The sequence below is a fragment of the Podarcis melisellensis genome (assembly GCF_964234715.1).
Source record: "Podarcis melisellensis genome assembly, chromosome: 5".
Taxonomy (NCBI): Eukaryota; Metazoa; Chordata; class Lepidosauria; order Squamata; family Lacertidae; genus Podarcis; species Podarcis melisellensis.
Genome location: NC_138537.1, coordinates 100,873,890 through 100,897,745, shown reverse-complemented (window position 1 = coordinate 100,897,745; position 23,856 = coordinate 100,873,890). Strand labels below are relative to the sequence as shown.

The following is a 23,856-nucleotide window of genomic DNA, read 5'->3' as shown; positions in this document are numbered from 1 at the left end:
GACCCAGAATGTAGCAGTCTGATTGGTACACAGGAGCTACCAAATCCAGCTCCAGGTGGAAGTGAATCAGCAACCTGATTGGCCTGCAGGAGCAGCCTGGGATTAGCCAATCACGTGGGGCCCATTGTGTAAATAATGTATATATAGCAGACGTTTTGGGGAAAGTTTCATTCATTGCTACTATGAGCTGAATAAAGAGCATGAAATTCACACTTGACTCCGAGTATATTTCAGATGGCCACCCATCTGGTACTATCCTACAGAACAGGAGAAAACAAACTTGCTCCATCTTCCATGTGGCAGTGCATTAAATACTTGAAGATGCCTATCATAGCTCCTCTCAGTCTCTTCTTTTCCAGGCTAAACATACCCAGCTCCTTCAACTGTTTCCTGATCCTTGATCATCTTGATTGCCCTCCGCTGCACATGTTCCATCTTGACAATATCCTTCTTAAATTGCAGCACCCAGAACTGGACACAGAATTCCAGGTGTGGCCTGACCAAGGCAGAATACAGTGGTACTATGACTTCCCTTGATCTGGACACTATACTTCTGTTGATGCAGCCTAGAATAGCATTAGTTTTTTTGTAGATGCATCATATTGTTGACTCATGTTAATCTTGTGGTCCACTAAGATCCCTAGATCTTTTTCACATGAACAACTGGTAAACCAGATGTCTCCTGTCTTGTATTTCTGCAGCTGGTGCAGAACCTGACATTTGTCTCAACTGAAGATCATTTTGTTAGCTTGGATCCAGTTCTCCAATATGCTAAGGTCATATTGAATCCTGATTCTGTCTTCTGCGGCATCAGCTACCCCTTCCAGTTTGGTATTGTCTGCAAATTTGATGTGCATTCCCTCAGTTCCTTCATCCCAGTTATTTATAAAAACTTTGAACAACAGCAGGTCTCACCCCGTGTCATTTTTTTCTGGGTAACGAGGAACCATTAATGAGTACTCTTTGAGTTTGGTCAGTCGGCTACAAATCTACCTAACAGTTAGCTCATTCAATCCACATTTTACCAACTTCTTCACATGAATATCATGGGGGACTTTGTCAAAAGCCTTACTGAAATCACAATACACTATGTCCACAGCAGGCATGTCCAAAGTCTGGCCCAGGGGCCAGATGTGGCCTGCCAGTCAGTTTAATCCAGCCCCACCGGCAGTTTCTTTCCTGGGTGTGGGCGTGGGCAGCGGTTCCACTGGGCAGTTATTCACTGTGGCTTGCTAACCTGCCCACCGGTCGGCTCTCACAGCTGCTCACTGTGCGGCTCTTGGAGCCAGCCATTTGTTGGCTCACGCATGTGCCTTGCTCTTTACCCTGGTCGTTGGCCGGCTCACACATGCACCCTGCGTGCGGCTCGAGAACCCGTCCAGCTGTTGTCCTGCATATGCACCCTCCTTTCTATCCCTGTTGGTTGCCTGCTCACACTAAATAAATAAATAAATAAATTTTATTTGTATCCCGCTTTCCCCAGCCAAAGCCAGGCTCAGAGCAGCTAACATCATATAACTAAGACAATATGCATAATACAATATACAATATGCAAATAAAATAACATTCAACATTCATTAAAACAATATAGAATAATATTAAATATCAGCATTTCAAAATTAAACAGAAATCCACCCAACAGTTACAATAAGTAATTTCTAAACTCCAATCAATAAAACAACAGCAAACCACAGTGCACAACATAATACAATGCAAAATGAGAAGCAGAGACTGGAGGGTGGAGCAAGGCAGGTGGAAGGAGGCCTTGCCTGATGAAGTCTCTCCCCTCACACTGGCTCACTGTGTGCAGCTCTAGGTCCTTGTTCACCCATCAGCTTTTGCATGCACCCGCCTCTGTATCCTGTCCGTCTGCTGCCTCTCACAGGTGGCTAGCGTTCGGCCTTCTCTCCCTCTGTGCTGCCTGCAATCCAATAGCCAAAAGGTATTCTTTGACTAATCCTTAAAAAGGTCCGGGGGGGGGGATCCTAAAAAACTTCAATCAATCCTAAATAAAGGTAAACAACTCACGCATGCTCACTTCATCCAATCTGGCCCTCTTTGAAAAAAGTTTGGACACCCCTGGTCAACCAAGCTTGTACCTCCATCAAAAAAAAGAAAAGAAATGAAATGAATTTGGCATGACTTAATTTTGAGAAACCCATGCTAGCAATGTTATCCTTTTATTATCCTTGTTTTGAGCACATTATTTTATTGGTTAGTTTTATTGCTTCCATAGATGCATAGATGTCTGCTAAAAGACATCTCCCAGGGCCAGCCCAAGACATCTTGGCTCCTGAGGCAGACCCCAAAATCACACACTGCTCCCTGCCGTGGGTAAAGAAAGAGCTACATCAGAAACAAGGGGGAAGAAGGATTAGCTTGGGATCTGCTGCCCTGGTAGATCCTATTGCTTGAAGCAGTTGCCTCACCTTGCCTCACAGGTAGGCTGGCCATGCCATCTTCTTTAATGAACGATTACTGAGCAAGGTCAAAAGAATTTATTGTTGTGAAAGGATTGACTAAGGGCATTGTGAGTCTAATTTAAGAACTAATTAATTAAGCCAGGTTTTAATGTGACTCAATCAGTAAATCAGTCAATTTTTGGAATAAGGAATGGTGAGTGATTTCTCTGTTTTGAAAGATCTTGACATCTCCAGGGAAGGGCCTGCTTCTATTCTGGGGAAAGTTAATGTTCCTAGTCTCATTGGGAAAATATCTTGTCACCTGGAAAACATGATGTCTCTTGTTGGCTGTAATTCTACCATGTCAAGAGCTGGGTAGACAGTAGTTTCATAAGCCTTATAGACCCCTGTTGCATCATGCTCAAGACATCACAGAGATATTCAAGGATTCCAGTTTGTGCTTTTAAGTGAAGTCGGCTGATTAGCATTTCTTACACCCAAAAGTGGATCAGAATGCAGTTGTTCTTTAATCTTTAATATTCAAGATCCAACTTTTGTAATACACTTCTTGAATCAAAAAATGTCCCAAAAATTGTGCATGAAATGTGTATCTTAGGTTAAAGGGCTTACTAAAACCCATATTTTTAGAATAAAATGCACACAAACCAAACGTGCATTTTGTGAAAAAAAAGTGTTAAAAAATAATTCACATTTTTGTGCAGGATTTTTGATTTTTTACAAAATAATACTGATTGATGCAGAAATAAGATGGAACAGTAGCATGGGGTGGGGCGGGGGTTCTCCTGAATCCACAAACATTTCCCTCTGATGGCCTCTCCTGCAGTCCCTAAACTAGCCTGTTTTCTAGAGATGCAGTGGATGACACCAGTACACTATTGATGTGGGGCATAGATCACTGCCTTGCCATGGCGAAGGGGCTTGAATAACTCAGAGAAGCTATGAACTATGCCGAGCAGGGCACCCAAGATGGGCAGGTCATAGTAGAGAGTTTTGACCAAACGTGATCCACCTGGAGGAGGAACCGGCAAGCCACTCCAGTATCCCTACCAAGAAAACTCCATGAACAAAGACAACAGGCATATAAAAGTTATGATGCTGGAAGATGAGCCCCTCAGGTCGGTAGGCGTCCAACATGCTACTGAGGAAGAGCGGAGAACAAGTACAAGTAGATTCAGAGCTGATGAAGCGGCTGGGCCAAAGCCGAAAGGACGCTCAGTTGCGGATATGCCTGGAAGCAAAAGGAAAGTCCAATGCTGTAAAGAAAAATATTGCATAGGAACCTGGAATGTAAGAACCATGAACCTTGGTAAGTTGGATGTGGTCAAAAATGAGATGACAAGAATAAATATTGACATCCTGGGCATCAGTGAACTAAAATGGACAGGAATGGGCGAATTCAGTTCGGATGACCATCATATCTACTACTGTGGGCAAGAATCCCATAAAAGAAATGGAGTGGCCCTCATAGTCAACAAAAGAGTGGTGAAAGCTGTACTGGGACGCAGTCTCAAAAATGATAGAATGATCTCGATACGAATCCAAGGCAGACTGTTTAAAATTACATTAATCCAAGTTTGTGCACCAACTAATGGTGCTGAAGAAACTGAAATTGACCAATTCTATGAAGACTTACAAAACCTTATAGAAGTGACACCAAAGAAGGATGTTCTTCTCATTATAGGGGATTGGAATGCTAAAGTAGGGAATCAAGAGATAAAAGGAACAACTGGCAAGTTTGGCCTTGGAGATCAAAACGAAGCAGGGCAAAGGCTAATAGAGTTCTGTCAAGAGAACAAGCTGGTAATCACAAACACGTTTTTCCAACAACACAAGATGGGCAGCATCGAAATCAGATTGATTATATTCTCTGTAGCCAAAGATGGAGAAGCTCTATACAGTCAGCAAAAACAAGACCTGGAGCTGACTGCGGCTCAGATCATCAGCTTCTTATAGCAAAATTCAAGCTTAAACTGAAGTAAGTAGGAAAAACCACTGGGCCGGTAAGATACAATCTAAACCAAATCCCTTATGAATACACAGTAGAAGTGAGGAAGGATTTAGATTTGCTGGACAGAGTGCCTGAAGGTTTAAGGATTTAGATTTGCTGGACAGAGTGCCTGAAGAACTATGGGTGGAGGCTCGCAACATTATATAGGAGGCAGCAACGAAAACCATCCCAATTAAAAGGAAATGCAAGAAAGCAAATTGGCTGTCCAACGAGGCCTTACAAATAGCGGAGGAGAGAAGGCAAGCAAAATGCAAGGGAGATAGTGAATGGTACAGGAAACTGAATGCAGATTTCCAAAAAATAGCAAGGAGAGACAAGAAGGCCTTCTTAAACGAGCAATGCAAAGAAATAGAGGAAAACAACAGAATGGGAAGAACCAGAGATCTGTTCAAGAAAATTGGAGATATGAAAGGAACATTTCGTACAAAAATTACCATAATAAAGGACAAAAGTGGAAAGGACCTAACAGAAGCAGAAGACATCAAGAAGAGGTGGCAAGAATACACAGAGGAATTATACCAGAAAGATATGGATGGCTCGTATACCCCAGGTAGTGTGGTTGCTGACCTTGAGCCAGACATCCTGAAGAGTGAAGTCAAAGAGGCCTTAGAATGCACTGCAAATAACAAGGCCAGTGGAAGTGATGGTATTCCAGCTGAACTATTTAAAATTTAAAAAGATGATTTTGTTAAGGTCCTATACTCAATATGCCAGCAAGTTTGGAAAACTCATCAGTGGCCAGAAGATTGGAGAAGATCAGTCTACATCCCAATCCCAAAGAAGGGCGGTGCCAAAGAATGCTCCAACTACCGCACAATTGCACTCATTTCACACGCTAGCAAGGTTATGCTTAAAATTCTACAAGGTAGGCTCAAGCAGTATGTGGACTGAGAACTCCCAGAAGTGCAAGCTGGATTTAGAAGAGGCAGAGGAACCAGAGACCAAATTGCAAACATGCGCTGGATTATGGAGAAAGCTAGAGAGTTCCAGAAAGACATCTACTTCTGCTTCATTGACTATGCAAAAGCCTTTGACTGTGTCGACCATAGCAAACTATGACAAGTTCTTAAAGTAATGGGAGTGCTTGATCACCTCATCTGTCTCCTGAGAAATCTCTATGTGGGACAAGAAGCTACAGTTAGAACTGGATATGGAACAACTGGTTGGTTCAAAATTGGGAAAGGAGTACTACAAGGCTGTATATTGTCTCCTTGCCTTTTTAACTTATATGCAGAATTCATCATGTGAAAGGCTGGGCTGGATGAATCCCTAGCTGGAATTAAGATTGCCGGAAGAAATATCAACAACCTCAGATATGCAGATGACACAACCTTGATGGCAGAAAGTGAGGAGGAATTAACGAACCTTTTAATGAGGGTGAAAGAGGAGAGCGCAAAATATGGTCTGGAGCTCAACATCAAAAAAACCAAGATCATGGCCACTGGTCCCATCACCTCCTGGCAAATAGAAGGGGAAGAAATGGAGGCAGTGATAGATTTTACTTCCTTGGGCTCCATGATCACTGCATTTGGTGACGAAATTAAAAGACGCCTGCTTCTTGGGAGAAAAGCAATGACAAACCTAGACAGCATCTTTAAAAGCTGAGACATCACCTTGCCAACAAAGGTCCGTATAGTTAAAGCTATGGTTTTCCCAGTAGTGATGTATGGAAGTGAGAGCTGGACCATAAAGAAGGCTGATCGCCGAAGAATTGATGCTTTTGAATTATGGTGCTGGAGGAGACTCTTGAGAGTCCCATGGACTGCAAGAAGATCAAACCTCTCCATTCTTAAGGAAATCAACCCTGAGTGCTCACTGGAAGGACAGGTTGTGAAACTGAGGCTCCAATACTTTGGCCACCTCATGAGAAGAGAAGACTCCCTGGAAAAGACCCTGATGTTGGGAAAGATGGAGGGCACAAGGAGAAGGGGACGACAGAAGGCGAGATGGTTGGATAGTGTTCTCGAAGCAACCAGCATGAGTTTGATTAAACTGCGGGAGGCAGTAGAAAACAGAAGTGCCTGGTGTGCTCTGGTCCATGGGGTCACGAAGAGTCGGACACGACTAAACAACAATAACATAGAATCATAGAAATGTAGAATTGCAAGAGTCATCTAGTCCAGCCCCCTACAATGCAGGAATCTCAACTAACGCATCCATTACAGATGGCCATCCAGCCACTGCTTAAAAGCCTCCAATGAAGGAGAGTCCATCACCTTCCAAGGGAGACTGTTCCATTGTCAAACAGCTCCTGCCATCAGAAGGTTCTTCCAGAAGTTTAGTTGGAATCTCTTTTCTTGTAATTTGAATCCATTGGTTTGGGTCTGTGATGGCCTGGGATTCCGATTCTGAGAGTGAACCGGAGGAATCCCAGCCTGGACAGGAGTCCCCGCCTCCAGGGCCGGCTGAACTGGGGCAGGGCCTTGATTCTGAGGAGCCTGCACCTGGGCCAGATCCTCAGGAGCAGACACCAGGTGAATCCATTCTGGCCCCAGAGGTGGTTGAGGATTCAGTGCCTGCAGGTGAGTCTCCCCCTGGGCCCAGTAACCCTTCAGCCTCTCCTGAACTGCAGAGGTTTAGGGCAGAGAGGCGAAGGGAACTGGTTTCTCCCAGGAGGAGTACTGACCTTAAGGCCAGGGGAGGCGGGGTTCCTGGGGGCCGGGACCGCCCCTGGCCTCAGAGAAGATAAAGGCCAGTCAGCCCGGTCCCAGGTTGCGGGAGCAACGTCGTCATTGAAGAGCTGTTTCGGCCAGCATCCAGTCCTGTTCCTCCAGTGTTCCTGTTCCCCGCCCGGCTTTCTGCTTCTGATCTTCGAGTGTTCCTGTCCCCGCCCGGCTCCCTGCTTCAGACCTCGCCTCGCACCTTGTGGACTAATTCCAGGCTAGTGACTCGGGACTGAACTTTGACTACGGTAACAGTAACCTTCCCCCCGGGACCAGCACAGTTTGCTCCCGCCACACCCGCACTCCCCCTTCGTTCGGGAAGAGCCAGAAGCCATGGCTGACCAGGCAGCTGCGCTGGTGGCATTGGTCCAGGAGAACCAGGCCTTGGCCCACACCGTTCAGCAGCTAAGCGATGTGGTTGCGGCGCTTCAGCAGCGGTTGGATGCCTTTCCAGATCCTGGGGCTGACGCCCCAGCTCCAGGCAAGTACCCAGTGGCCTTGCCAGAGAAATTTGATGGGGTCCTGGCCAGTTTTCCTATGTTCCTCGCCCAGGCCAAGTTGTATATTCAGGGGTGAGCCCGGAACTTCCCTGACGACCGCACCAGGGTGCACTTTTTGATCAGTTTGTTAAAGGACCAGGCGGCCAAGTGGGCTTTGCCACTGCTCCGGCAAGACTCTCCTTTGCTAACGGACTATGTGGGGTTTTGTAACCACTTAGAGACTGTGTTTGGTAACCCTCTGAAGGAGAGCCAAGCCAATTGGGCGATTCGTCAGTTGAGACAGGACAAGTCCACAGCCGCTGCCTACGCCACAGAATTTCGGCTGTTGGCACAAGACTTGTCTTGGAATGACTCTGCACTACGGGACCAGTATCTTGAGGGACTGTCGGACGAGATACTGGACCAGTTGGCCATGATGGATCGTCCCACCACGCTGGACGCCCTCATTCAGCAGAGCCTGCAGATAGACGATCGGTTGGAGGACCGTCGCCAGGCCAGGGACCGCCAGCACTCCCGGCTCCTAGCTCCAGTCCTTCCCAGCAGGTCCACGCCCACAGCCGAGTTGCCAGTCGAGCCAACGCAGCTCGGGGCTGCGTGACCTCGCCTCTCCCCCTCGGAGAAGACGCAGCGTCGGGAGGGGAACCTGTGTCTTTAGTGCGGTGGGAGTGGACATTACGCCCGTTCCGGTCCTGAGAAGATGCCAGTCGCAGGGAGACTGCCAACCTCGGTAGCCGAAGGCCCTAGCAACATGGGGTCCCAAACCAAGCAAGAGGGGCCCTCACCAGTGGAATTGTGACATCTCATGGTACCGGTGCGTCTCTACCCTCCAGGTGGGCCCTGGATTCTTACCCACGCTCTGGTAGATTCGGGGGCAACCCGCTCCTATATGGATGCTGCCTTTGCCGCTCATCATCAGGTGCCACTTCAGAACAAGCCAGAACCGGTACAGGTGGAGGCAATTGACGGACAGCTCCTGCGTTCGGGTGCTGTCACTTGGGAGACCCAGCCCTTGGTCCTGTGTCTCCAGCAGCACCGGGAGGTGCGAACCTTGGACATTGCCTCCATGCCCCGGTTCCCCCTGGTGCTTGGGATGGACTGGCTGGAGGCTCACAATGTTCAGATTGACTGGGTCAATCGGACTGTGCACTTCCCAGACCCCTGTCCCCATCCTCGGTCCGAGATGCTAGCAGCCACGCTCCCCGCCGAGTACCAGACAGATTTATTCACTCAGTGTCACAGTAGCAGTCTTGAGGCAGGCTTAAAATGTACTACCAAGATGTGTTCGAGGAACGGGGGGCAGACCAGCTGCCGCCACATCGGTCTTTTGACTGCAGCATAGAACTCCAGCCTGGAGCGCCCCTACCGGTGAGTCGCTTATACTCTCTAACAGAGCCAGAGCGCGAAGCTTTGCAGGACTTCCTGTGCAAGAACCTGGAGCGTGGATTCATTAGACCTTCTACCTCGCCCACCGCTGCGCCTGTACTCTTCGTTAAGAAGTGTGGGGAGATTCGCCTATGCCATGATTACTGGGCCCTGAACAAAATTACCATCCCAGACCGATACCCTTTGCCCCTTATTTCAGAGTTGCTGGAGCGGGTGCAAGGGGCGCAGGTGTTCACCAAGCTAGACCTCCGGGGGGCCTACAATCTAATTCGGATCCAAGCCGGGGATGAGTGGAAGACAGCGTTCGGGACCCGGTACAGGTAGTTCGAATACCTGGTCATGCCCTTCGGATTGTGCAACGCGCCCGCTGTGTTCCAACGGTACATCAACCACGTGTTCCAGGACTTGCTAGGCAAGTACGTGGTGGTGTACCTGGATGATATTTTGGTTTTCTCCCGTGACCCGGCTTGCCACGAGGGTCATGTCCGGACTGTGCTGCAGCGTTTGCGGGAGCACTGCCTGTATGCAAAGCTCAGCAAGTGCGAGTTCCATCAGCGGTCAGTGGACTTCCTTGGTCACCGACTCTCTCCAGATGGGGTGCAGATGGATCCTGGGAAGGTGGCAGTGGTTTGGGAATGGGCGGCACCTCGGAACCGCAAGGACCTACAGCGATTCCTGGGGTTCGCCAACTATTACCGGACCTTCATTGCAGATAATGCTCATCGCACCACCCCGTTGACCCTGCTACTGCGCCCCAAGACGCCGTTTTCCTGGGCCAAGGAGGCAGAGGAGGCGTTTCAGGGGTTGAAGGCCTGTTTCCAGAGAGCGCCGATCTTGCAACATCCTGATCCCTCTCGACCCTTTGTGGTAGAGACCGACGCCTCCAGTACGGCTCTCGGTGCCGTCTTGTCTCAGCAGTATGGACCTGAAGCGCCACTCTTACCCTGTGCCTACTATTCCCGCCAGCTCCTTCCAGCGGAGCGTAACTATACTGTATGGGCGCAGGAACTACTGGCCATCAAGGTGGCCTTTGAGGTCTGGCGCCACCATCTTGAGGGGGCACGACACCTGGTGGAGGTGAGAACCGACCACCGGAACCTGGAGTACCTCCAGACCACCGGCAAGCTGAACCAAAGGCAGATCTGGTGGGCGTTGTTCTTTTCCCGGTTCCAGTTCCGGATCCGCTACATCCCTAGCTCCCAAAACCAGAAGGCGGATGCCCTGTCCCGGAAACCTGAAGACAACACAGACACAGACACGGTACAGCAGGCAGTACCCACCACGATCCTACCACCGGCTGCATTCCTGGCCACCCAGGAGGCTGAGCCACTGCAGGCTCGGGTGCGGGAACAGCAGCGGGTCGACGCTTGGGCCCAGGAACGACTCTGGGAGTTGGCTGAAGGGTCCAGCCCTCAGTATCCGGGGCTGGTCCTGCATCAGGGCCTTCTGCTGCACCACGGTCGCCTGTACATCCCGCCAGGGCCACTGTTTTCCGGATGACCCATGATGCCCCAGCAGCGGGGCACTTTGGGCAGTATCGGACCACCCATCTGGTAAGCCGTGAGTTTTGGTGGCCCCGCCTGAAGGCTGATGTGGCTCGCTACGTTGCTGGTTGTGATGTCTGCCGGCGGGCCAAGGGTCCTACCGGGCGACCCCCCGGCCTACTTCAGCCATTGCCAGTTCCACCACGTCCTTGGCACACAGTTTCACTGGACTTTGTAGTGGACTTACCCCCGTCTCGTGGCTGTACCTGCCTTCTAGTTTTCTCCGACCATTTCACTAAGATGGTGCACTGTGCCCCCTGCCCATCTGTACCCACAGCCAAGGAAACCGCTCAGCTGTACCTTCAGCATGTCTTCCGCCTGCATGGCCTACCTGAGCGTGTGGTGTCCGACCGGGGCGTTCAGTTCACATCCCAGTTCTGGCGAGCATTGCACCAGACCCTCGGGACAGAGGTCTGTCTCTCGTCAGCCTAGCACCCACAGACCGATGGCCAGACGGAACGGGCGAACGCGGTGCTGGAGCAGGACCTCTGGTGCTACTGCAGCTACCAGCAGGATGACTGGGTCGACCACCTAGCATTGGCAGAGTTCGCCTACAACAACGCGGTGAATGCGTCCACCCAGCAGACCCCATTCCAGGCCAGTTACGGTTATCATCCACGGCTGTTTCCAGATGTGCTGCCGGCATCCGCAGTCCCTGCGGTGACGGAGTGGCTTCAAGAGCTCCAGTCCCAGCAACAGCTTTTGATGGAGCAACTGCACCAGGCCAAGGAGGCGTACAAGGCCCAGGCCGACCGCCACCGCCAGGTGGGGCCGGAACTTCACGTCGGTGACCTGGTATGGCTCTCCACTCGCCACCTCCACCCCTCGCGACCTTCGCGGAAGTTGGACGCCCGTTTCACCGGCCCGTTTCCTATCGTGGACCAAGTCTTACCTGTGGCATTCCGTCTCTGGTTGCCCGCAACCCTGAAGGTTCACCCAGTCTTCCACAGGTCCCTTCTGAGTCCGGTGGCCCCACCCGATGAGTCCCACCCGAACCGTCCCCGACCGCAGCCAGTTTTGGTTCAGGGAGAGCCTGAGTACGAGGTGGAATGCATTCTGGACTCCCGATACCACAAGGGAAAGCTGCAGTATCTCATTGACTGGAAGGGGTATGGACCGGAGGACCGTTCCTGGGAACCAGCGGCCAACGTCCACGCGCCTGCCTCCGAGAGTTCCATGCGGCGTACCCCGGCAAGCCGGGTCCGGACCCTCGATTGAAGGGGGGGCCTGGGAGGGGGGATGGTGTGATGGCCTGGGATTCCGATTCAGAGGCTGAACCAGAGGAATCCCAGCCTGCACAGGAGTCCCCGCCTCCAGGGCCGGCTGAACTGGGGCAAGGCCTAGATTTGGAGGAGCCTGCACCTGTGTCAGATCCTCAGGAGCAGGCACCAGGTGAAACCATTCTGGCCCCAGAGATGCTTGAGGACACAGTGTCTACAGGTGAGCCTCCTCCGGGGCCCAGTAACCCTTCGGCCTCTCCTGAACTGCAGAGGCTTAGGGCAGAGAGGCGAAGGGAACTGGTTGCTCCCAGGAGGAGTGCTCGCCTTAAGGCCAGGGGAGGCGGGGCTCCTGGGGGCCGGGACCGCCCCTGGCCTTAGAAGAAGATAAAGGTCAGTCAGCCCGGTCCCAGGTTGCGGGAGCAACGTCGTTGTTGGCTTCAGACCTTCCAGCGTTCCTGTTCCCGCCCGGCTCCCAGCTTCGGACCTTCCAGCGTTCCTGTTCCCCGCCCGGCTCCCTGTTTCGGACCTCGCCTCTCATCTTGTGAACTCTGACTACGATAACGGTACCTTCCCCCCGGGACCAGCACAGTTTGCTCCCGCCCCCTCCCGCACTCCCTCTTTGTTGGGGTGCGTTCGGGAAGAGCCAGAAGCCATGGCCGACCAAGCGGCTACGCTGCTGGCAATAGCCCAGGAGAACCAGGCCTTGACTCACACCGTGCAGCAGCTCAGCAACGCGGTTACGGCACTTCAGCAGCGCTTGGACGCCCTACCGGCTCCTGGGGCCGACGCCCTGGCTCCTGGCAAGTACCCAGTGGCTTTGCCTGAGAAATTTGATGGGGCCCCGGCCAGCTTTCCCATGTTCCTTGCCCAGGCCAAGTTGTATATTCAGGGGCGAGCCCGGAACTTCCCTGACGACCGCACCAAGGTGCACTTTTTGATTAGTTTGTTAAAGGACCAGGCGGCCAAGTGGGCGTTGCCGCTGCTCAGGCAAGACTCCCCCTTGCTGGCAGACTATATGGGGTTTTGCAATCTTTTGGAGGCCGCGTTCGGCAACCCCCAGAAAGAGAGTCAAGCCTACCGGGCGATTCGGCGGTTGAAACAGGGCAAGTCCACGGTGGCCGCATACACCACGGAGTTTCGGCTGTTGGCACAGGACTTGACCTGGAATGACTCAGCGCTGCGGGACCAGTATCTCGAAGGGCTTTCGGACGAGATACTGGACCAGCTGGCCACAATGGAACGCCCCACCTCGCTAGACACTCTCATTCAACGGAGTCTACAGATAGACAACCGGCTGGAGGACCGTCGTCAGGCCCGGGGCCGCCGGCACTTCCAGTTCTCGGCACCAGTTTCTTCCGGCAGCCCCACGGTCACAACTGAGTTATCGGAGGAGCCTATGCAGCTCGGGGCAGTGCGGCCACGCCTCTCTCCCGCAGAGAAGATGCGGCGTCGGGAGGGGAATCTATGTCTCTACTGTGGCGGAAGTGGACACTACGCCCGGTCCTGCCCTGAGAAACGCCAGCCACAGGGAAACCGCCAACCCCAGTAGCTGATGGCCCTGGCTACCGGGGGTCCCAAACAGCGCAGAATGGGCCCGCACCAATGGATTTGCAAAACCTTATGGTTCCGGTACATATATACCCTCCAGGTGGGCCCTGGATTCTTACCCATGCTTTGGTAGATTCAGGAGCAACCCGTTCCTATATGGACGCTGATTTTGCTGCCCATCATCAGGTGCCACTTCGGAACAAGCCAGAACCGGTACAGGTGGAAGCAATTGACGGACGGCTTCTACGTTCAGGTGCCGTTACTCAGGAGACCCAGCCCCTGGTCCTGTGTCTCCAGCAGCACCGGGAGATGCGAACTTTGGACATTGCCTCTATGCCCCGGTTCCCCCTGGTGCTCGGGATGGACTGGCTGGAGGCTCACAACGTTCAGATTGACTGGGTCAAACGGACTGTGCACTTCCCAGACCCATGTTCCCATGCTCAGTCCGAGACGCTAGCGGCCGCGCCCACGGAGGAGGCAGTACCCACGCTCCCAGCCGTGTACCGGTACTACCAAGACGTGTTCGAGGAACGGGGGGCAGCACAGGAATCAAGGAACGGGGGGCAGCTAAGGAATCCCAGGCCATCACAAACGCAGTGAATGCGTCCACCCAGCGGACCCCATTCCAGGCCAGTTACGGGTATCATCCACGGCTGTTTCCGGATGTGCTGCCGGCATCCGCGGTTCCTGTGGTGACGGAGTGGCTTCAGGAGCTCCAGTCCCAGCAACAGCTATTGATGGAGCAACTGCGCCAGGCCAAGGAGGCGTACAAGGCCCAGGCCGACCGCCACCATGTGGGGCCGGAACTTCACATCAGTGACCTGGTATGGCTCTCCACTCGCCACCTCCACCCCTCGCGACCTTCGCGGAAGTTGGACGCCCGTTTCAGCGGCCCGTTTCCTATTGTGGACCAAGTCTCACCTGTGGCATTCCGTCTCTGGTTGCCCGCAACCCTGAAGGTTCACCCAGTCTTCCCCAGGTCCCTTCTGAGTCCGGTGGCCCCACCCGATGAGTTCCACCCAAACCGTCCCCGACCGCAGCCAGTTTTGGTCCAGGGGGAGCCTGAGTACGAGGTGGAACGCATTCTGGACTCCCAATACCACAAGGGAAAGCTGCAGTATCTCATAGACTGGAAAGGGGTTTGGACCCGAGGACCGTTCCTGGGAACCAGCAGCCAACGTTCACGCGCCTGCCTGCCTCCGAGATTTCCATGCGGCGTACCCCAGCAAGCCGGGTCCAGACCCTCGATTGAGGGGGGGCCTGGGAGGGGGGATGGTGTGATGGCCTGGGATTCCGATTCAGAGGCTGAACCAGAGGAATCCCAGCCTGCACAGGAGTCCCCGCCTCCAGGGCCGGCTGAAATGGGGCAGGGCCTTGATTCTGAGGAGCCTGTACCTGGGCCGGATCCTCAGGAGCAGGCACCAGGTGAATCCATTCTGGCCCCAGAGGTGGTTGAGGATTCAGTGCCTGCAGGTGAGTCTCCCCCTGGGCCCAGTAACCCTTCAGCCTCTCCTGAACTGCAGAGGTTTAGGGCAGAGAGGCGAAGGGAACTGGTTTCTCCCAGGAGGAATGCTGACCTTAAGGCCAGGGGAGGCGGGGTTCCTGGGGGCCGGGACCGCCCCTGGCCTTAGAAGAAGATAAAGGTCAGTCAGCCCGGTCCCAGGTTGCGGGAGCAACGTCGTCATTGAAGAGCTGTTTCGGCCAGCATCCAGTCCTGTTCCTCCAGTGTTCCTGTTCCCCGTCCGGCTTCCTGCTTCTGATCTTCGAGTGTTCCTGTCCCCGCCCGGCTCCCTGCTTCGGACCTCACCTCGCACCTTGTGGACTAATTCCAGGCTAGTGACTCGGGACTGAACTTTGACTACGGTAACAGTAACCTTCCCCCCGGGACCAGCACAGGGTCATACCCTCCAGAGCAGGAGAAAGCAAGCTTGCTCCATCTTCCATGTGACATTCAACTTACTGTACATATGTTATGCGGAATTGGGAGGGGGCGCACTATCTTTTCCTTCACCCCAGGCATCAAAATGTCTTGGAACAGCTCTGCTTGCAAATGAACACGCAAATGAACAACATGGACTGTAAACAGACTGTTCTGTCCAGCATCCAGCATCACCAATGTCTGAGACCTTCAGAGAAATATCAACCTCCCCTCCTATGTCTCATCACCTTTTCTTCATGTTGTTCCTTTCCCTCCGCCTTTTCCACTTTCTTTCCATCTTCCCCACCTTCTCCATACTTTTGATTCCCTATCAAAGTTCTATTAAAATGTTTCTGGATGTAATGTTTGGACATAATATAAATGTACACATATATAGGTCTTCTTCCACTCAAGTGTAAGCAAAGAAGCAGGACTGGCTCTACTGTTAGCCAGAGTGAGACAGTCACCTTAGGCAGCAGATGCTAAGGCTGGGGCAGTGATAGCAGCTGTCCAGGCACTTTCTCAGAGCCCCTTGGGCACTCCCATTCTCAGCAATCAGAGTGGGGAGGGCAGCTTATTGATGTCACGGGATGGTGCCTGCCCCACAGTCTTCCAACACCTAGCCAGTATTTCAAAAAAGGAGGGGAAGAAAGATCCCTCCAAACAAATAAACCTATGTGAAAATTACAGAAAGGCAGCAAGCTGCTTAGTAAGCAGGCTGTTTACTTTTGTTGTTGTTCTTTAAACCACTTTTAAGTGTCAGCATGTAGGTGTTATAGGTGAAAAACACAAAGTTGAGGAGTTTGGAACAAACAGGGTTAAAACTCCGTGGTGTCCTGTATCTGGGAGGAGCTTGACGCAAAGGAATGCGTCACAGACTGCAGGAAAAGTTCCTTTCCATTCTGCCTGAGAGTCACAGCTCAACGGAGAGGCTGTGAATCTGTGTGCTTTGGAAGCACTGAGAATGCAGGAAAACTCTGATGGAAGAGACTGATTTATGGCTTGTAAATAAACACTTCTAGAGATAAGAACTGATCTAAGTAGGCTAAAAGAGCACCTAAATATGTAAATGCCTTGCAGAAAGCGAGTGAAGAGAGCAGGCCCAGGAAACGCCTACTGTAGAAGTGCTCACAAAGTCTATATGCCTTCCCCAACTTGGTGCCTCCCAGATGTTTTGGAGTATATGTCTCTTCATCAGTCCCAACCCAGAGTGATTGTTATCATACATATTAATACCTGCAATGTTTTGTTAGAAATGACTGGGCAACTTGTGAAAGGAGGACACCCCAAATTCAGGACACCTGTACCAAAATGCCCTTTCTCATGTCAGCATGTATCTAATTTCAGGATGATAAATACTGTCAAAAGGTCATCAGAAAAGTGCGAAAGCCCTTGGCCAGCACACACAAATTGGTTCAGTTAATCTCTTAAACTTAGATTTTAGGGAGGTTTGTTGGAGGAATCTGTTGAAAGCAAAATACCAAGAGCATTTCCTTCTATGCTCCAAATTACCTCTCTCCTCCCACCACATCACAGCACAAATTCTTTTTATAAATGTTTTTCACTTTAGCTCAATACAATGAACTTCTTTTAATTTTAAATCACACATTATAAATTACTTTGCAATGTACATTGTTTACATATTCATTGATACTTAGCTGCCATTGTTCCAACAGGTGCCTGAGGCAGTCTATATGTAAGGCTATAATCCTAACCACGTTTGCTCAGACATAAACTACACTAAAGGTGGGACTTACTCCTAGGTAAATAGGGTTAGGGTTACAGCTTAGTTCCTACAGTGTATGTTAATATCAGGTGGGAAACATTTTACTATTGTTTTTTCCACACAGAAGTAAGTGATATCTTTGGTCACCTGTAGATTATAGCTGTGCTCCTCAGTTAAAGGCCAGGCTTTTCATCAAAGTGGAGAGAAGCATCGGCATTTCTGTCTGTTTCAACTGAGGGAAGTCCTAGGACTTTCTAACATCAGCTTCAAACAAATACTTTAGGTTGTTTACTGTCCAAATGGATTCCCTCCCTCATCTTCTTCAGAAGCTTCAGTAAACACAAGTTTCTTTACATGGAAACCACTTAACGTGAAAGGCTGTGAAGCTGTCAATAAATTGTAAGATACACTAAAAATAGTTTATTTTTTGTTCTAACCTTGCCATCACCCAGATGCTTAACATTTGGGGCTGAGAAAGAAAGAGTGGGGAATAGGAAGGAGGGGGAAGTAGAGGGACCTGACCCCCTGTGACCATGACTTTCTCGAAGAGGTCTGTTTTTGAGGTAGCGATGGCTTATCTAAAAGTGTATGTTTAGTATTTGCCACCCTTCAGTGCCAGCACGTCTCTCTTCAGAGTGTGGTTCATAAGTCACTGGAAGAAACCGCATGCTGTTAAGACTTAACATTCTTTGAGTAAGCCTCCTCTCCAACTGGAGAGGGTAGTTACTGAATTTTTCCAAATAAATAAAGCAAACAAGTTACTTCAGGAAGAAAATCACAGCTATATGATTTATGATAGTGAGTTGGTCTGCTGAGCAGAGAATGAACCCAGTGAATCAGCTGTCACAGGCCACCCATCGTGGTCTGTGTTGCCTCCGATGCCTTCCCTCACTCTAAGTGGTACACAGCCACCAGCAGTTTAGGCCTGTCCTGGTTTTAACTAATGTGGGCAGATTCTTACTAGTTCCACTAATTTGCAGTTTACCTCTGAGCTCCAAAATGGACTGATATTAATGAGAGAATATAGGGATCCTATCTACAGCCTTCTGGCACAGAGAAATTCAAAAAGGTGCCTCCAAAATCAATGTTTGCTTTGTTGAGGGCCTCCTTAGGTGTACATTGGAAACAATTCCATTGATCTGGCACAATTAAGTCATCCTGAAATCAGGTTTGCTAGCCAGTAGTGGTTTGTGGTCCAGAATCAACAGCCTAATGGTGTTGAGCAATACCAGACACCCCCAAGACAAAAGGGGATGGAAAATGCTGTGTGTGACATAGCAACTGATGAATGATGGCTAGAGATTATATAATGGGGCAAATGGATTGCTTGTCCCCTTTGTGAACCTGTGACCCAACTCATCATCTAGTAACCTTAAATTCATGAGTATTTTTAGAGACCTGTTTTCCCCCTGCCAAAACCCAGAAAGTGTGATGCACTGCATCCACAGTCGCATAGCAACTGATTTTATGTTGAATTAACTCCTCTTATTGGATTTTCCCCAGACTGAGTAAATCTGAATTTACTGTGGCAAAAGTGCAGATGTCATGTGGTCAGGAGTGAAAAGAAATGGGACATGTGGAAGTACAAATCCATATTAAGCTCCAATGTGGGTCAGCCACCATTTTGGTGCATGGATGTCTGTGGCTTACCACCATCTTACTGCCTCAACCATTACTGTGACTGTAGAAAGAGCAGTTCCCATGTCAAAACAGATAATGCATGAATTTGCCTTAAGTTGTAGAAATTACTAGGAATTATTACAATTACTAGGAATGATCTTCTTTGGTAGTGAATATCTGGGGCTCCCAAAGCAGAAGTGCTGAGGTGGAATAGGACTGATTTCTTTTGGTTAGTACTGTACTATTCTGTACTTCGGGCAACTGCAATAGACCTGTTTTTAAGAAGTCATACCCTCCAAATTCTTGCAAATAATAATAGGGAATCATCTATATTTCCCTCATTATCTTACAGTCTTCCTCTGCATATATTGCTGAGGCGTCCTATGCCCATCATTTGTATGCTAGATGCATTTGTTTACTCTTATAGCTTGTCCTGCTCTTTTAAAAGCTCACAAGACGTTTGACACTTAGGTTGAAGCAGGATTAGGGAGCCTGTGCTCTCTAGTTATTACTGAATATTGCCAATTATGGGATTATGGGAGCTGGGGTTCAGCAACATCTGGAAAAATGATTTTTCCACTTCTGGGAAAAATCTGCTGGTAAAAGTTCAATGTGACCAAGAGGATCAAGTATTTGTTAGAGACTGGAGTAAATTTGTAGTTTACTTAAAAAACCAAAGTAAACAATTAAAATCAATGGTAGCATTGTAATGTGAAATTGATTACAATAATTAAAGGTAAAGTTAAGGACCCCTGACCGTTAGGTCCAGTCACGATCAACTCTGGGCTTGCGGTGCTCATCTCGCTTTACTGGCCAAGGAGCCGGCGTCTGTCCGCAGACAGCTTCCGGGTCATGTGGCCAGCATGACTAAGCCGCTTCTGTTGAACCAGAGCAGTGCACGGAAATGCCGTTTACCTTCCCGCCAGAGCGGTACCTATTTATCTACTTGCACTTGACATGCTTTTGAACTGCTAGGTGGGCAGGAGCTGGGACTGAGCAACAGAAGCTCACCTCGTCGCGGGGATTCAAACCACCGACCTTCCGATCGGTAAGCCCTAGGCTCTGTGGTTTAGACCACAGCGCCACCCGGATATACAATAGTTGGATAAATTAAATGATGCAGAAAACTTAAACTTTTAATATAAGAACCCATGGGAGGGAGGGAAGGAAGTCCCTGCGATTCAGTGTTTGAATTGGTTAGAGATAAAGTGTATAAAAATGTGAAAATCTTATTAAAAATTATTTTAAAAAGCAAAGTAAGTTTTACTGACCTGTGAAATGGCAGGCTGCACCCTCTCATGCTTTAGTGTTCATGTGCATACATTTATAGAGATGGATGCTAGAGATGAGGAGCGTTCCCTCTCCCATGCCTCCTCAGAGAGCAGACTTCTGGAGAGCCTGGGGAGAGAGTTGAACCCTGAAAACAATTTTAGTAATTCACATCAACTCTTTTCAAAAGTATTTCCCAAAGACAAAATTGAGAGATTTAGACTGTTGCAAAGGCTGTTTCAATGGCAGTGTCCGTGTGTGTGTGTTGTAGGAAACCCAATTCATTTTATGCAGTCTGATATGGAACAGTTCTCTACTAGTTAAGAATCCACTCTTTACCACAGATGATGTCAGAAATCTATTTTAAAGTTCTTTTAATTAGCATTTCTGAGCCTCATGCTGGAAGCAGCTGTAATGAAGTCATTTATGACACACACAGTTCAGGAGCCAAATGAAAGACTGTAAACCAAATTCCAACATAATGTAATAATGGTTAATCGTCAACAGAAGTAACATTTAAACAAGTTGCTTTAATACATACTTTCTTTGTCTTCTAAGTCCAACAAACTGGATAGAGCTTTTCTAGTAATTTAAACCTAGTGTAGTAGGCCTATACAATGCAGTATAGTAGCCTATACAATTATGCTTTGGGTGACCTAATTCTGCTTGCGTTTAATAGATTGATCTGCAGACACTGTGTAGTTGGCTGCAAGCACAATTACTGTAATAATTCATGCATACAACCATCTGCAATTGTCATTTCTAACATCACTCTTTCGTCCCCAGAAATTTATTGCAAATAAATAAAATTAGACTACAAGACCAAAAGTCTTTAATCATTTACTCAAAAGTAAATTATAAACCTGAAGGCAGTCATCACATGAGGGCAGCCATCTTGACTTCTTCTATGTCTCAATAAATTAAAAATATTTAATATAATTCTGTCTCAAATAACTGATGTTATTGTGTCTGATGTCCAGACACAAAATAATTATTATTCGGGTTTTCTGCAATTCTGTCTATTTTAACTTGCTGGATGGTTCCTAGATGAATAACATTAGGAAAGCATTGTTCGTGCAGCCATTTTGGCTAGTGGTATTAACAATATTTTTGGTTGTGTAGATAGTTATTTGTAGCTTCTTTTTGTTGGGTGGGATCTGCAAAACCTATGTTTTGTTTGTATAGATATTTAGGCTTTTATGGGTTATGTTTGTTATAATTGGTTTTAGTGTTTATACTGTTTTTCTGAGTTACTTTGGGTCACTTTTGTGAGGAAAGTGACATCATCATCCTCATCTTTGCTCAGATACTTTCATTCCTTCAACGAGTAGCACAACCTGCTGAAGCAGCAAATAAATGCGTAGAAGTCGATCTCACTGGTTGCAGTGCCAGTACAAATGGTCCATACTCTGCTATCAGAATCTAGGAGAGGGTTGTTAGTGCTGATGGAAGTTGCAGTCTGGGCCTTCTGGTGCACGTTTGGATCACCGAGGAAGCGTTTAGAGTCATACTTTGCATATATATTTCTTTGAACCAGAGCAGGGGTAGGCAATCTAAGACCCGGGAGCTGGATACGGCCCAATCGCCTTCTCAATCTGGCCTGCGGATGGTCCGGGAATCAGCGTGTCTTTACATGAGTAGAATGTGTCCTTTTATTTAAAATGCATCTCTGGGTCATTTGTGGGGCATAAGAATTTGTTCATCTCCCCCCCCCCCAATATATAGTCCAGCCCACCACATGGTCTGAGGGATGGTGGATCGGCCCCTGAATGAAAAAGGTTGCTGACCCCTGAACCAGACACAAAATGTTAATCACCTGTTGAGTGAACCAAGTGTCTACAAAGATAAGCATTCAGTGTTTTTCAATAGTAGAAACCCCACATTGTAACTCAGGAGACACTGATCAGAATTTTCCGCCCACTTGCGTGTGCCAGCAGCTAAATAGAGCCCAAAGGAAACCAACTCTGCTGTTTGCTGGCAACTGAAGACACTGAAGTGTTTTTGATTAAATGAAACTAGCATCTAAGCCCGGGGAGGGAGGAGGGAGGTCAAACAATACCACTTAACGATAAAATAGTACAATGTGAAAAGCGTTATCTATAAACATCAGAGAAAGTGGATCACACTCTAGTTGCTTGTCTTGCACACTAAGATCACAGGCCAAACTTCAGGCATGTAGCAATTCATCAACAACTCTTTGCTAAGAACCAGTTTTAAGAAAAACTTTTTACCTTTACTAGAGCCAACTGTCAAACTGTTTAAAATACCACTGAAAGAGAAAAATGGATTAGCACAAGTGTTTATTCTTACAAAATTCTTGTGCCACATTAGTCATGAAGGACAATGGAAAGAACGTAAAAAATGCTGGTTTTATAAGGAAGTCAGAAACTTGAAGAATTATAGATTAAGTAAACAAATGTGAAATTGGAACATATTAAATTGTCTTTTTTAAAAAAAAGAGAGACAGTTTGTAAGACAGGAAAAATATGGAAGTGTCATTTATTGCTAAAAATTACTCAACTTAAAACGATGCCATGAATGTAAATTGCTCTCTGTAAAATAGATATGATCACAGGTCAGGCACGCCCACAAAGTTAGGTTTTCTAAAGCTCATGTCATTGACTGCTTCCACCCTCAGCTGTAGTTCCTTATAAAGTAAGGCTCTTTTATCCATAGCAATCGTGTGCAAATAAGTTAAGTAGTAAATGCCAAGCCTGGAAATTTCTTCCTTGTACAGTGGTACCTTGGTTTAAAACCATAATCTGTTCCGGAGGTCCATTTGTAAACCCAAACAGGTTGTAACCCAAGTTGTGCTTTTGCCAATGGGGCCTCCAAATTTTTTTGTTTGTAATCCAAAAAAAGTTTGCAAACTGGGTTTGACATGTTTGTAATCCAAAACATATGCAAACCAGACTGTTTGTAAACCAAGGTGCCACTGTGCAAAGGAAACCACCAAGACATTTTTAGATACTGCATCATTATGGATGACTGAGGCCATGTACATAATGCAAGACCCTTTTTTCTGTTGAAGAGGGCATGGACTGTGTGGTGAAAAGTGGAAGAGGGCTGAGTGTCTTCACAATAATGCAAATATATTAAATTCAAATTAGGGAAATATCTTTATTATGCCCACCAAAATGCCACAAAGCTTTTACACTATTTTGTGGTATTTTGATTGGCCTAATCAAAAATATTCCATTTTGGAATCGCCATATTGCTGGCACATCATTGCAGATCTGCAACAGTTTTGAGTAAATATTAAAAAGCAGAAGGGGAAAAGTAGGAGTCCTGTGTTGCTCATAACGCAAGTGCTGTAGGTAGAGAGTAGAAGTACCACTCTCTGGAGTAGATTTGTCAATAGAATCACCAATAATTTCCAGTATAATTTCTTCTGATGTTTTCTTTGAGGATGATTTTTAATGTAGCCACTTTGTAATCATGCTGCTACCATGAGTTTTAATTTCCTGAGGAATTTTTGGTTGGACCCATCCCAAGAATTCTGGCTTAGCTTCTTAGCTCTGCATGTGGGCTTCCCTTGTGAGAACAGTATTGGAACATCAGCCATTGGCCTGTTCCACCAGGGTCTACTTATATTATGTCTGAGGAAACCAAAGGGGGAATGACCATGGCCCCATGAGAACTACTGACATATCCTGGGTGATCCAGTGCTTGAAGAGCTTCAAGACTGTGATCCATGATTGTTTTGCAGCCTTAGAGCTAGTTATACGTATACAGTGATTTTGTTTGCTGACTATGCTATGAGGATGCACAAAAAACACACAGATTTGCCAACTTGGAATGGTGATATTGGGTCATTCTATTTATAAAATTGGAAGAATATTAATATACCTACATCATCAACTTTCTGTTTAATAAAGAATAAAAAAAACAGTTTGTCAAGAGTATTTGTAGCAAAAGGTCAGGCCCCATTAATTCCCTAATGGCATTTCCCCCTCAGCATTTAGGCTGATTTTATTTCTAATGTGAAAATCAGTCACTTTTTGTCAAGCAGCAAAAACATTTGATAACATTGG

The 23,856-nt window shown here is 48.1% G+C and overlaps 1 protein-coding gene across 3 annotated transcripts in view; it reads right to left on the bottom strand.

Moving 5' to 3' along the window:
• Positions 1–206: 206 nt before the first annotated feature.
• CCDC91 (coiled-coil domain containing 91) overlaps positions 207–23,856 on the bottom strand; it is a 183,242-nt gene continuing 159,592 nt past the window's right edge. The window contains exons 14-15 of one of the 3 annotated variants that reach the window (XR_014168775.1): positions 19,825–19,970; positions 207–1,436 (exon numbers count right to left, since the gene is read on the bottom strand). The gene's annotated coding sequence lies outside the window, so the exon portion shown is untranslated. The other 2 variants (XR_014168776.1, XR_014168777.1) reach the window with 2 other exon arrangements.